Here is a 14,369-nt window from a genome sequence, read left to right as displayed (position 1 = left end):
CTGATTGGGGGACAATCAGGCCTGGCCAGCTGGGGGGAGGGGATGTGAGAGGTTGATCAATCCTGCTCCCGATTGGGATGTGGGGGGCCAGTCAGGGATGGGGCCGGCTGGGGGGAGGGGCCATGGGAGGTTGGCCAGCTGACCCTGCCCTGATCGGGGTGTGGGGAGCTAACTGGGGGCAGGGCTGGCTGGGTGGAGGGGGCCCAATCAGTTGACAGGCTGGCCCCACTCCCTGATCAAACTCTGGTCCAACCTCCTGGTGGAGGGGATAATTTGCATATTTCTCTTTTATTATATAGGATGGGGAGAGAAACGTTACTTATTCATCAATTATTCATCTCTTCCATTAATATTCATTAAATAACCACTCTTGCCCACACACATTATATGTTTTCAGCATGATTGAAGGCATTTACATAGTTTGATAACAGAAGGGAGAATCATAAAAAGAAGGATCCAAAAAGACAGTGAAGAAACAGGATTAGAAGTAACTGAAGCACTATTTCTCCAAATATAAAATTGCTTTTTAGTCCTACTGATTCACTCATGATTTCTCAATAATAAAGTGATGGATGAAGTGGATACAATTAGTATCCTCATTTCACAGGTAAACAAACCAAGGTTTAGTTTATTTTTGTAATTTTCCCAAAAACTGGTATAGAAGTGGACCTTAGATTTGAACCAAGAGTTATCTGACAACAGAGAATTCTATCTGAACAAATAATCTTATGAATGACTGACTAAAGGAAATGAGTCTGCACTGGGCTTATTGGGTCATAAATTCATTCATACTTTTAACAGATAAATATTCTAGAACAGAGGTAGGTAATCTTTTTATGCAAAAGGCCAGATAGTATTTTAAGCACTGTGGTTTATAATGTCTTTGTGATAATTACTTAACACTGCGGTAACTACTCAACTCTGTCTTTGTTGCAGGAAAGCAGGCACGCACAATCAGGAAATAAATGAGTGCAGTTGTGTTTCAATAGAAAATGTATTTACAAAAACAGGTGGCTGCCAAGACAGATTTAGAAAACACCCAGTCATGTGAGTAGGAAAACTAAGAGTAGATTGTGACACGTTCTGTACGACACAGGTTGCCATGGTAGCCCATAGCAGGTACCTTTTAATCATGCAGTCCTCCCATTTTCAGACTAAAAGAGACCCTATTTACTTAAAATACATGATTCAGGCCTTTTGCTCATAATTTTGGGAAACAAAAATCATACACTTCGGGCACACACTTGACCAGATTAATGACAAATTTATAATATTTAGCATTTTTTCAGACCTCCTATCCTTCTAATTGGAAATATTTCTATATTATTCCAGCCCTAATGTCGAGCAACCATCATTTTCTATAGTGAATATACTTACCATGCGATAGCCACATCAGGTAACCTGGCAAAGCTCAAATGGCACTGAGACTACATAACAACTTGTCATGGTTCAGCGTCTGACTTTATGTTAGTGCCTAGTTCGTGAGAGGCCAAGTGTGCCCATAGAGCCTTGGAGCCAATGGGGATGGTGGCTGTATTGACCACGAGACAAAAGAGTACTTACCCTACAGGAAGCACTCACCTTTGAGACCCATCAGTTATAAATAGCCCAGTTGCTGTTTCAGTAGCTGGCCTGCAGCCAGGAGAGAGAGGAAAACAGATTGAGGTGAGCCACAGGGAGATGAGCAAGGTGGGCAGAAAGCTCTTCAATATGAAAAAGTCAAATAAATAAAATCAAGGGCATTAAAGTGATGAAAGCAGAAGGAAATTTTTTATGAGGTTACTATTCTATTAGGATTCTCTGCAATTCCTGTGTCTTTTCATCTGTACAACCTTCTCTCATACCTGTGAGAAAACAGGAAAAATTAGAGGAAGTAATGTATGAGCATATATAACATGCTTTGGCAACAAATCCCACCTTCTGTTTTTTGAATAGTGGCCGAGGGATATAGAGGAGCAGAGAGGAAACAATCAGACATACAGTGGATCAGGGGGGGCACAGGAAATGCTTAGTCAGTATACATATGTTGCTGAATTTATGGGACATCTTTAAAAACTAGCTAAGTCTTCCCCACATGAAACAGTGGCAACTCTAATAGGGATATCAGGGTAATGCAATTCATAAATGGGTTTCTTGAAAACTGTTTTGATTGGCTTGCTACTTATTATAAAGAAATCAAAAGGAACTCTACCATTCTTGAGGGCAAACATTTATTTTAACTTCTCTTTGATGTCTATTTATAGTTTAACTTGTGCAATAAAAAAAAAGTTACTGAGAAGTAAAAATATTTGACTTGTCTCTATGGATAAATGAAAACCAACATGTTGTAGATATAGCTTAGATAATATTTCTCCACAAATTCAATAGTTTAAGATCAATCAGTTAACATATTTCTTTATGTACAAACTACATTAATAGGTGCTCTGGAGATACATTACTAAATTTGAGTACACCTTTTAGAGATTTTATAATGTAGTGAATTAGGATGCTTACACATTCAAACGATAACAAAGTAATCTCAAATGAACAGCATGATTGATTCTGTGCTCTATTTGTGTATTGGATTATTTGCCTGTGAATGTCAGAATTAGCCCACACAATTCCAAAGAGAATGTTAACAACTTAGATGATATTGCTGGTTCATAGACAATTTTAAGAGCTCATAGTGCTTAGCATTTTAGCAACTAAAATATTTTCACTTACATGTTAGAATAATGGCAATTCATTAGTCATTACTCCTTAGACACTTACTAGTATTAACCAGAGATTTCCAGAATAGTAATAATTAATTTCCTTTACTTCAAATGTGATTCATTTTTCTGTTGCATAGTAAAATTGAGGTATTCTTTTCAATGATTCAAAATAATGCTGTGTTGAATATACAAAATAAATTATACTTCAGAAATACTTTCAAATGTATTGTGTTTTTTCTAATTAAGATGAAAACCTCACTCTCTAATTTATAAAGGTATGAATATTAACTTACCTATTTATATTTACTGTGTTGTCAAAGAAAATATGGCATGAAAGCATGAAACATTTTCTAATTTTATAGCAGAATTCTTTCCATCAACTATAAAAAGCAGCATTTACCTGGAAAGTTGTTTTAATATGTATTTTAATAATAAATTTTCTAAATTGTTCAAAAATAAAATATACAAAAGACTACCCTAATTTTCAAGAATTTAGCCCAGCTGGTATGGCACAGTGATTGAGTATTCACCTATGAACCAGGATATTACAGTTAGATTGCTGTTCGTGGCACATGCCCAACTTGTGGGCTCAATCCCCAGTAGGCAGTATACAGGAGGCAGCCTATCAATTATTCTCTCTCATCAGTGATGTTTCTAACTCTCTTCCTCTCCCTTCCTCTCTGAAATGAATAAACATATATTTTTAAAGAGAATACATAGCCATACATTGAATTGCAATTATATGTCTATTTAACATTTATATGTAACTAGAGGCCCGGTGCACGAAATTTGAGCACTCGGGGGGGGGGGGGTTCCTCAGCCTGGCCTGCACCATCTCACAGTCCAGGAGCCCTTGGGAGATTTCCAACTGATGGCTTAGGCCCACTCCCCCTAAGCAGTCAGTCTGACATCCTTAGTGCTGCCACAGAGGCTGAAGAGGCTCCTGCCACTGCCACTGTGCTTGTCAGTTGTGAGCCCAGCTCCTGGCTGAGCAACATTCCCCTTGAGGGAGTGCACTGCCCACCAGGGGGCAACTCCTGCATTGAGCATCTGCCCCTGGTGGTCAGTGCATGTCATAGTGACTGGTCATTCTGCAGTTTGGTCAATTTGCATATTAACGTTTTACTATATAGAGTAGTAAAAAGGACTACAATTATGCAAGATTTCAATGAATGCATATGACCCAAAAATATATGATAATGCTTCGTATACTCTGAAACTTTTGTGTTTTTTAAAATAAATATAATTCTGGATTCAGGAAGATGGCGGCGGTATAGGCAGACGCGTCCCAGGTTGTGTCCCTGAGCAAATGGAGTGAGCAGCTGAAACTAGTAACATCCACCCCGAATTGGCGAAATTCCTCAGCTGGCGAGACGGTTTGAAGCCGGGAAGAGCAGAACTCCCCTGGAAAGGTAAAAAAAACCCAGGGATTTGGGCAGGAAAGTTTGCCAGACCTCTGAGCCCAGAGAGTCGGAGGGAGACCGCGTGGCAGACAGCCGCGTCCCTTGGGACAGGCACAGCCCCTAACAGGGGAAAGGAGAACCACGGGATTCCTGGCGCTGCCGGGGGAATTGAGAGCTGGGTTCTGTGATCACAGAGGACTGAGCCTAAAGAGGGCAGCCTGAAGAGCTGACCAGACCATGCAGTCCCAGTAAGAGAAGAAGCCTACAGAAACCAAGCCTTCCTCGTTTCCGCGACCGGCGTTTGTTTGTTTGTTTTCACTGAACCCTGTTCATGGGACATTTCGGATACAGACACTCACCTGTGCTGAAGAGAGGGAGAGTGTGCGGAGGAGTGGAATCTGGGGAGAGACTGAGGAGAGAAGGGGGGCCGGGAGAGGTGGCAGCGAATTGAGTGCTGAGACACCCCTGAGCCCAGGGCTGAGGCAGCCATTCTCTCCAGAGAGTGAGACTCCTCCCCCCAGCCCCCAGGCAAGGAGCACAGCCACACCCAGGTTCCACCCTACAGGAGATCAAGGATTAAAATAACCTGATCAGTCCCTGGGAGTTAACAGGGTCTGGCCTATAGAGGGATTTTCAATCCCAGCAACAACACAGCACTGGTAACTCTTACGCAACCAGCTCTGGGCAGTGAACTTCCACTGGACAGAGAGGCCCTGTAGCCTCAGAGGCCAACCCCAGAACACTGCCACCCAGAGGCTGACCCACAAACTGACTCTTTGCTAAACACAAAATAAGGCAGTCTGGGAAACAAATGCGGCTTGCTTTAAAATAAGGACTGTGGTTTACAACACAGAGGAACAGTGTATTGCAGGGAAACTCAACACTCTCCTGAATACCTGGCAGGTCTAAGGCGAGCCACACTGAAGAATAGAAGAACCGAAGGCCCTTCACTACTGCAATATTTTTTTTTTTCTTTTTTCACCTATTAACTAAGAAACCAATTTTTTTTCTTTTTTTTTCTTTTCCTCTTCTTCTTTTTTTTTTCTTTTTTCCATCACCTGATTTTACCCTTTTAATTACTACCTTCTTATTTTTAACCAGTATTATTACTGCTACCATTTTACCATTTTTTTTTAAAGTGCCATTTTATTTTCTCTTTATTTTATTTTGGGATTAGTGTTCTCCATTCTATTTTCATCGTTATATTATTGGTTGTTTCTAGTTTGCATTCATCTCCAGGGAGCTGTTGCTGGAATTTGTTGGGATTAATGGCTGTTCTATAGGAGTATTCTCCTCATATAAAAAAGTCTCTTCCCCTCTTCCACTTCATTCTCTCTTTTCGCTCTTTTTTTTTTCTTTTCCTTTCTTTTCTCGCCTTTACTTTCCCCCCTCCTTTTTCCCAATTTCATTTTTGCACTCCTTTTTTTGGTCCCTAATTTTCTTTTCTTTTTTCTCTTTTCTCTTTTTCTCTTCCTTCTTCCTTATCCCCTAATTCTCTTAATTCAGGTGGTCACCTTTATTTGGGGTTATTAATATCGTGAATATATTTGTGTATAGTGCCTGGTACGTGGTGCCTTGTTGTGTTGTATTTTGTGCCTTTAAATCAACACAGCAGATCCAAGCAACAGCAACCTCCTGAGCACCACACCCTCTGCTGAGGAACAGCAGCTGTACGTGAAACCTCGCCCCACCAGCCAGAAGAGCCACCACAGCTGTGAACAGCACCCACCAGAGGAGTTGCTGCCAACTGAAGAGCAGCTGCTACCGCAACCGCCCGAAGAGCAACCGCAGACCAAGGAGTCACTGCCACCAAGGGAGCAGCCACTGAACGACTCAACGTCTAGGTATGTCAGTGAGATCAAACATGGGTAGACAAAGAAACCCCCAAAGGAAAGAGAAGGAGGACTCTCCAGAAAAGCAGCTAAGTAATACAGAGGCATGCAACATGACAGAAAAAGAATTCAGAATAAGGGTCCTAGAGTGCATAAACCGGATGGAGGAAAAAATCGACAACCTCAGCAAGAAGCAAGAAGAAACAGATGAAAAAATCGATAACATATGGAAGAAGCTAGAAGAAACAGATGAAAAAATCAACAACTTAAGTAAGACCCAAGTAGAAATGAAGAGTGATATAGCTGCAATGAAAAACTCCATTGAAAGTATCAACAGTAGACTAGGAGAAGCGGAGGACCGAATTAGTGATTTAGAAGACAAGGAAGCAAAACACACCCAAAACGTACTGCAATTGGAGAAAAAAATGAAAAGACAGGAGGAGAGCCTAAGGGAGCTTTGGGACAACATGAAACGAAACAACATACGAATAATAGGGGTACCAGAACAACAGAAGGATGAACAAGGATTAGAAAACCTATTAGAAGAAATAATATCAGAAAACTTCCCTGAGGTGGGGAAGAAAAAAGTCACACAAGCCCAGAGAGTCCCAAACAAGGTGAACCCAAAAAGACCCACACCAAGACACATCATAATTACCATGGCAAATGTTCAGGACAAAGAGAGAATCTTACAGGCTGCAAGAGAGAGATGGAAAGTTACATACAAGGGATCTCCCATTAGATTGTCAAATGATTTCCCAACAGAAACACATCAGGCCAGAAAAGAATGGACAGAAATTTACAAAGTGATGCAAAGCAAAGGACTGAATCCAAGAATACTCTATCCAGCAAGGCTATCAGTCAAACTTGAAGGGGAAATAAGAAGCTTCACAGACAAAAAAAGGCTAAGGGAGTTTATCACCACCAAGCCAGCAATGCAAGGAATGCTAAAGGGACTGGTATAAAAATAAGAAATAAAAAGCTCAGAAAGAAAACAGCCACACAAAAACAGAAATGCCTACAAACAAGTACCTTTCAATAATAACTTTAAACGTAAAAGGACTAAACGCTCCAAACAAAAGACATCGAGTGGCTGAATGGATAAAAAAAAAAAACATGACCCATACATCTGCTGTCTACAAGAAACCCACCTCATTAGAAGGGACTCACACAGACTGAAAGTGAAGGGATGGAAAAATATCTTTCAGGCAAATGGAAAGGAAAAGAAAGCTGGGGTAGCAATACTTATATCGGACAAAATAGACCTCAAAGTGAAGGCCATAACAAGAGATAAGGAAGGCCACTTCATAATACTAAAGGGATCAATACAACAAGAAGATATAATCCTGGTAAACATATATGCACCCAATGCAGGAGCACCCAAATTCATAAAAAAACTCCTGGAAGATATCAAAGGAGACATCGACAACAATACAATCATAGTAGGGGACTTTAATACACCACTGACAGCACTGGATAAGTCCTCTAGACAAATAATCAGCAAAGATGCAGCAATCCTAAATGACTCACTAGATCAGATGGACTTAATAGACATCTTCAGAACACTTCACCCGAAAGCCAGGGAATATACATTCTACTCAAATGCTCATAGGACATATTCAAAAATAGACCATATATTGGGTCACAAGCAAAGTATCCCCAAATTCAAGAAAATTGAAATCATAAAAAGCGTCTTCGCAGACCACGATGGCATAATATTAGAAATAAACTACAATAAAAACAACCCAAAATACTCAAACACCTGGAAGCTGAATAGCATGCTATTAAATATTGATTGGGTTACCAATGAAATCAAAGAAGAAATTCGAAACATCCTGGAAACTAATGACAATGGAAACACAACAATCCAAAACCTATGGGACACAATGAAAGCAGTCCTGAGAGGGAAGTTTATAGCTCTACAGGCCTATCTCAACAAACAAGAAAGAATGGTAGTAAATCATCTAACTCTACAACTCAAAGAATTAGAAAGAGAGCAACAAGAAAACCCCAGAGTGAGCAGAAGGGAGGAGATAATAAAGATTAGAGCAGAAATAAATGACATAGAGACCAAAAAAACAATACAGAAAATCAATGAAACCAAGAGCTGGTTCTTTGAAAGGATAAACAAGATTGACAAACCTCTAGCCAGACTCACCAAGAAGCAAAGAGAGAGGACCCAAATAAACAAAATCAGAAACGATAGAGGCGAAATAACAACAGACCCCACAGAAATACAAATGATTGTTAAAAAATACTATGGACAGCTCTACTCCAACAAACTAGACAACCTGGAGGAAATGGACAAATTCCTAGAAAAATACAACATTCCAAAACTCAATCAGGAAGAATCTAAAAATCTCAACAGGCCAATAACTATGGAAGAAATTGAAGCAGTCATCAAAAAGCTTCCAGCAAACAAAAGCCCAGGACCAGACGGCTTCACAGGGGAGTTTTACCAAACATTCAAGGAAGAACTAAAACCTATCCTCCTCAGACTACTACAAAAAATTCAAGAGGAAGGAACACTTCCAAGCTCATTCTATGAAGCCAGCATCACCCTAATACCAAAACCAGGTAAAGACAACACAATGAAAGAGAATTACAGGCCAATATCCCTCATGAACATAGATGCCAAAATCCTCAACAAAATCTTAGCAAATCGGATCCAGCAGTACATCAGAAAGATCATACACCATGACCAAGTAGGATTTATCCCAGGGATGCAAGGATGGTACAATATCCGCAAATCAATAAACGTGATACATCACATAAACAAATTGAAAGACCAAAGTAGGTGGGATCTCAATACCAGATATCAAGATGTATTACAAAGCCACTGTTCTCAAAACTGCCTGGTACTGGCACAAGAATAGGCATATAGATCAATGGAATAGAATAGAGAGCCCAGAAATCGGCCCGAACCAATATGCTCAATTAATATTTGACAAAGGAGGCAAGAACATACAATGGAGCCAAGATAGTCTCTTCAATAAATGGTGTTGGGAAAATTGGACAGATATATGCAAGAAAATGAAACTAGACCACCAACTTACACCATACACAAAAATAAACTCAAAATGGATAAAGGACTTAAATGTACGACAGGAAACCATAAAAATTCTAGAAGAATCCAAAGGCAACAAAATCTCAGACATATGCCGAAGCAATTTCTTCACTGATACAGCTCCTAGGGCACTTGAAACGAAAGAGAAAATGAACAAATGGGACTACATCAAAATAAAAAGCTTCTGCACAGCAAAAGAAACCATGAACAAAACAACGAGAAAACCCACTGTGCGGGAAAACATATTTGCCAATGTCATATCTGATAAGGGCCTAATCTCCAAAATTTATAGGGAACTCATACAACTTAACAAAAGATAAACAATCCAATCAAAAAATGGGCAAAGGACCTAAATAGACACCTTTCAAAAGAGGACATTCAGAAAGCCAAGAGACATATGAAAACATGCTCAAAGTCACTAATCATCCGAGAGATGCAAATCAAAACAACAATGAGGTACCATCTCACACCTGTCAGACTGGCTACCATCAACAAATCAACAAACGACAAGTGCTGGAGAGGATGTGGAGAAAAAGGAACACTTGTGCACTGCTGGTGGGAATGCAGACTGGTGCAGCCACTATGGAAGACAGTATGGAGTTTCCTTAAAAAACTGAAAATGGAACTCCCATTTGACCCTGTGATCCCACTTCTAGGAATATATCCCAAGAAACCAGAAACACCAATCAGAAAGGATATATGCACCCCTATGTTCATAGCAGTACAATTCACCATAGCTAAGATCTGGAAACAGCCTAAGTGCCCATCAGTAGATGAATGGATCAGAAAACTGTGGTACATCTACACGATGGAATACTATGCTGCTCTAAAAAGGAAGGAACTCTTACCATTTGCAACGTCATGGATGGAACTGGAGAGCATTATGCTAAGTGAAATAAGCCAGTCAATGAAGGAAAAATACCACATGATCTCACTCATTCATGGATAATAGAGACCAGTATAAACTTTTGAACAATAATAGATACAGAGGCAGAGCTGCCTCAAACAGATTGTCAAACTGCAGCAGGAAGGCCGGGGAGGGTTGCGGGGCAGGAGGTAGGGGGGTAAGAGATCAACTAAAGGACTTGTATGCATGCATAGAAGCATAACCAGTGTACATAAGTCATTGGGGGATTGGGGAGGCTAGGGGACTGTCTAGGGCGGGGGGATAAAATGGACACATATGTAATACCCTTTGTAATACTTTAAGCAATAAAAAAAAAATAATAAAATAAAATAAAATAAAATAAAATAAATATAATTCTGTAGTTCTGTAAAAAAATGTTCTGTAGGAAATGATATAGTAATTTATATTCTTTAAAAAGCAATAATGATAGTACCAATTGGCCACAGTTGAGAAACAGTTAAGTGGCGAGAAATTTTTCAAAAATGATAACAGGATAACATGAACTGTGAATGTCTGAATACTTTTATCCTGAAACTAATTAGAGTCATGATGAAGCTCAAGAGTCAGTTAGAATGGAATAAGTAGATATGGGTAAGAACAAGAAATACACAGTGTATTTTTGTTATATTTATATTGCTACTATATAATTTATTGTTAGCATTAATTTTCTGTTACTATGTTAACGTTGACTGGAAAAAAAACACACGAAACCGCATTTGTAGAAGTAAATGGTGTTGCTTCCAATTAGTAGGATAAAACAGTGAATATATGGGAAATAAAATAATGTTTCACTGTTTCAATATTTCCAGCAAATAAAGCAGACAGGTTTGGGATTTGGAATAGGAAACATAAGTGTGAAACAGAAATGTGGCAAGGATAGAAAGGGATTAGCCACTTGCCAGGTATTTTCCAATATAAACAAAGAAGGATTATCATCATAAAAAAAGACAATTAAAGACACACTTTGCGTAAGGCACCAGAACTCATCTGGGAGCAATGTACAGTCAGGAAATGTGAATCTGGTATGGAGGAAAAGGACATGGCATATTTTCCAATAAAATGTTGCAACCTTTATTATGCAAAGGAAGTACTCTATCTATGCAAACTACTCAACAACTGAACCAACTTCAAGGACTCAATATAAGAGTTCGGTGTGGGAAAAAGGATATGGAGCATTCTTCTAAATTAATGTAACAAAGATTCTAGGGTCAATAGGAGGAGAGGGCAGAAGTGAGGGGGACTTCAAGAAGAAATGAGAAGAAATAAAGCAAAGACCGTGTTCAGGCTGAAGTGAAAGGAAAGAGACAAGTGGAACACAACACAAGGGAAGGAGATGAGGTTCAGCAGAAGACCAGAGGGCGGAGATGGACCATGTGGAGAAAAGAAGGCAAAACATGTCAAAAACTTTCATCTACAGTCCTCCGATGAGGGAAGAAAGGAAGGGAAGAATTATAGGGAATGAATAAATGGTGAAACCAAATAAAGGAGAATGTCAAGACCATAAGAAAAAGCTCCTTTCCCAGCAGGTGGAACACAAGAGAAGATAAGCCAAAAAGAAACATGGAAGCCAGGCCAGTGTGGCTCAGTGGATTGAGTGTCTTCCCATGCACCAAGAGGTCATGGGTCCGATCCTCGGTCAGGGCCCATGCCTGTGTTGCAGGCCCTATCCCCAGTCGGGAGTGTGCAGAAGGCAGCCGGTCCATGTTTCTATCTCTCTCTTCCTCTCTCTCTCTCTCTCTCTCTCTCTCTCTCTCTCTCTCTCTATATATATATATATATATATATATATATATATATATATATGAAATCTGAGAAATCTTCATGGGCATTTTTTATGATTTGAGGGAGGAAATTTCACCTGTCTTTTAGAAAAATTCAAGGAAGTTTGAAACTAAGCAAAAAGTAATGATAATGCTAAGTATTCTAAAATCAGTCTGTTTGTGTGTACTATAAGAAAGTATTTAGGGATACATATGCTAGTTGTATGAAATGTATATGAAATGTAGGGGGAAGAGTGTAGTTCAAGGCCACAAAGGTTAAAAGAAAGAACTTCAAAGAATACTTGAAGAGGTAACCACATAAATATAAGGAAATATAATATAATGTATTGAAACATCTCACTCATATGTGGAATCTAATGAACAATAACAAAAAAAGAAATAAAATAGATCCAGAGACATAGAAGCATGAACAGACTGTCAAATCCCAGAGGGAAGGCGGGGGCGGGGGGTGGATGATAAGAGATCAACCAAAGAACTTGTATGCATATATGCATAACCCATATATGCATAACAGACAATAGGGTAGTGGAGGGCTGAGGTGGGGGGCGGCGGGGGAAGGATATAAGGGATCAATGGGGGGGAAAGGGGGACATATGTAATACTTTCAACATTAAAAATTCAAAATAATAATAATGATAATATAATGTGTTGAAGTAACAGGAAATGTGTCCCATTCAAAACATGAAATAGAAGAAGGAGTAGGAGGAAAGGTGTGGGAGAAGGAGAAATACAATGACAGTTTGGGTAAGCAGGTGTGTTTTGTTTTGCTTTAGGTGTTCTGGGCCACAGTTCTCTTACATGTTAAGTGAGCAGATGGGACTTCAGGATGGCTGACATCTCCCTGTCCTCTAGCCTTCTGGGGGGTTGCCCTTCCATTCTGGCAACGAGGAATACCAAATATACAGAAGGTCAAAGACACTGTTTCTGAGTCTATGAAAGGACATATTCAAGCAGCTCAGACGAGTATTTCGGTTTCAAACATAAGGACTCAGGAAGAAATGAAAGAAAGCTCTTTAGTCCTAAGATTCGAAATTCTTCCCAGGCAAAAAATAAGTGATTATGTCCATTAAATCTGCACAGGATTTAGAGACATGGCATAGAAACATTAGAAATCTGCATGGGAAATTTTATGATGTGAGGGAGGAAATTTCACTTGTCTTTTAGAAAAATTTAAGTAAGTTTGAATCTAAGCAAAAAGTGATGATAATGATAAGTACTCTAAAATCAGCCTGTTTGTGTGTACCATAAGAAGGTATATAGGGATACATATGCTAATTGTATGAAATAGAATGGCAGTAAGATGAAGTATACAAAAGAATTGATACGGTGTATAGAAAAGTGTGTGTTATTCATATAAAAAGAAAAATATTACAATTTCTCATCATGATATTGCAATAACTAAAACTAATTTCACACAATATATTGGAAATTTGAAAGTCATATGCAGGAAGTAAAAAACTTCTGTAAGAACAAGAAGAAATTTAAATGTTAATATAATCAATGGGAGAGAAAGCTTGCTTTCATTCTAGAGTGTTACTAGTTGCATAACTGGGAAAACACATTCCATATAAGAAAAGAAACTGCAAAATAGATTCTCTGATTTTACATTTAAAGACATGCATAGATTGTTTTCCATAAAAAACAAGAAAATGAAATAGAACTAGACAAAAAAAAATTCAGGAAGGGGAAAATGAGAGAAAACTACAGACAGAGCCAACATAACAATGCAGGGATAAATTTGCAAAAATAGATGCCCTGTCTAGACACATTTCACAGGATAAGGAAGGGAGGGATGGTGGCACAGGTCTTAAGAGATTTAGGTGGTGCTGAAATGGAAGATGTGAGTAATAGAGCATAAGAATCCGCAGTGTGGAAGGAAGTGATGTGTGAGCTCACATTACAGCATCAATCGAAATGATTAAGGGTAAACTGGTGAATGTTGGGAAGTTCTACCCAATCATAATGACCTCCTTGCAAAAAAAAAAAAAAAAAAAAAATTGAGGAAGACCTATACAAACCTCAGACGCTGTTTGCAATGGCATGTGGGAGAAATGGCACTCTAAAACAAGCATCACAGTAAAACAAGAACTGCTATTAATACATGAAAAAGGAGAAGGGAGTGAAAGCAGAAGCTGCAGATCATTAACCTTATTAATCATGCAAATGGTACTTCTCATACTTTCATGTGCAGACACATAGTCGGTGGAATTGATGTTAAAATGTAGATTCTTTGATCCCCACTAGGAAATCACTGGCATGAGAAACTCCATGTGTTTCAATTGATTAAAATGTTTGTTATTAGCCCTAGCCGGTTTGGTTCAGTGGATAGAGCATCAGCCGACTGAAGGGTCCCAGGTTCAGTTCCAGTTAAGGGCATGTACCTTGGTTGCAGGCGCATCCCCAGTGGGGGGTGTGCAGGAGGCAGCTGATTGATGTTTCATCGATGTTTCTAACTCTCTATCCATCTCCCTTCCTCTCTGTAAAAAATCAATAAAATACAGTTTTTAAAAAAGTGATTAAAAAAATGTTTGTTATTGTAGTCGTTTTGGGTCCTCAGATTATCCATTTTCAGCCAATTGGAATCTCTTCATGATAGCCCCAGTGTCTATTTGACATGACCTCAATAGGTTTTTTGTTTGCTTTCCTTGCTTTGTGGCACAACATTTCCCAGAAGCATCATGAATAT

The sequence above is a fragment of the Myotis myotis genome, unplaced genomic scaffold (assembly GCF_014108235.1).
Source record: "Myotis myotis isolate mMyoMyo1 unplaced genomic scaffold, mMyoMyo1.p scaffold_m19_p_3, whole genome shotgun sequence".
In the NCBI taxonomy this organism is placed as follows: Eukaryota; Metazoa; Chordata; class Mammalia; order Chiroptera; family Vespertilionidae; genus Myotis; species Myotis myotis.
Note: the sequence above shows the minus strand (reverse complement) of the source record.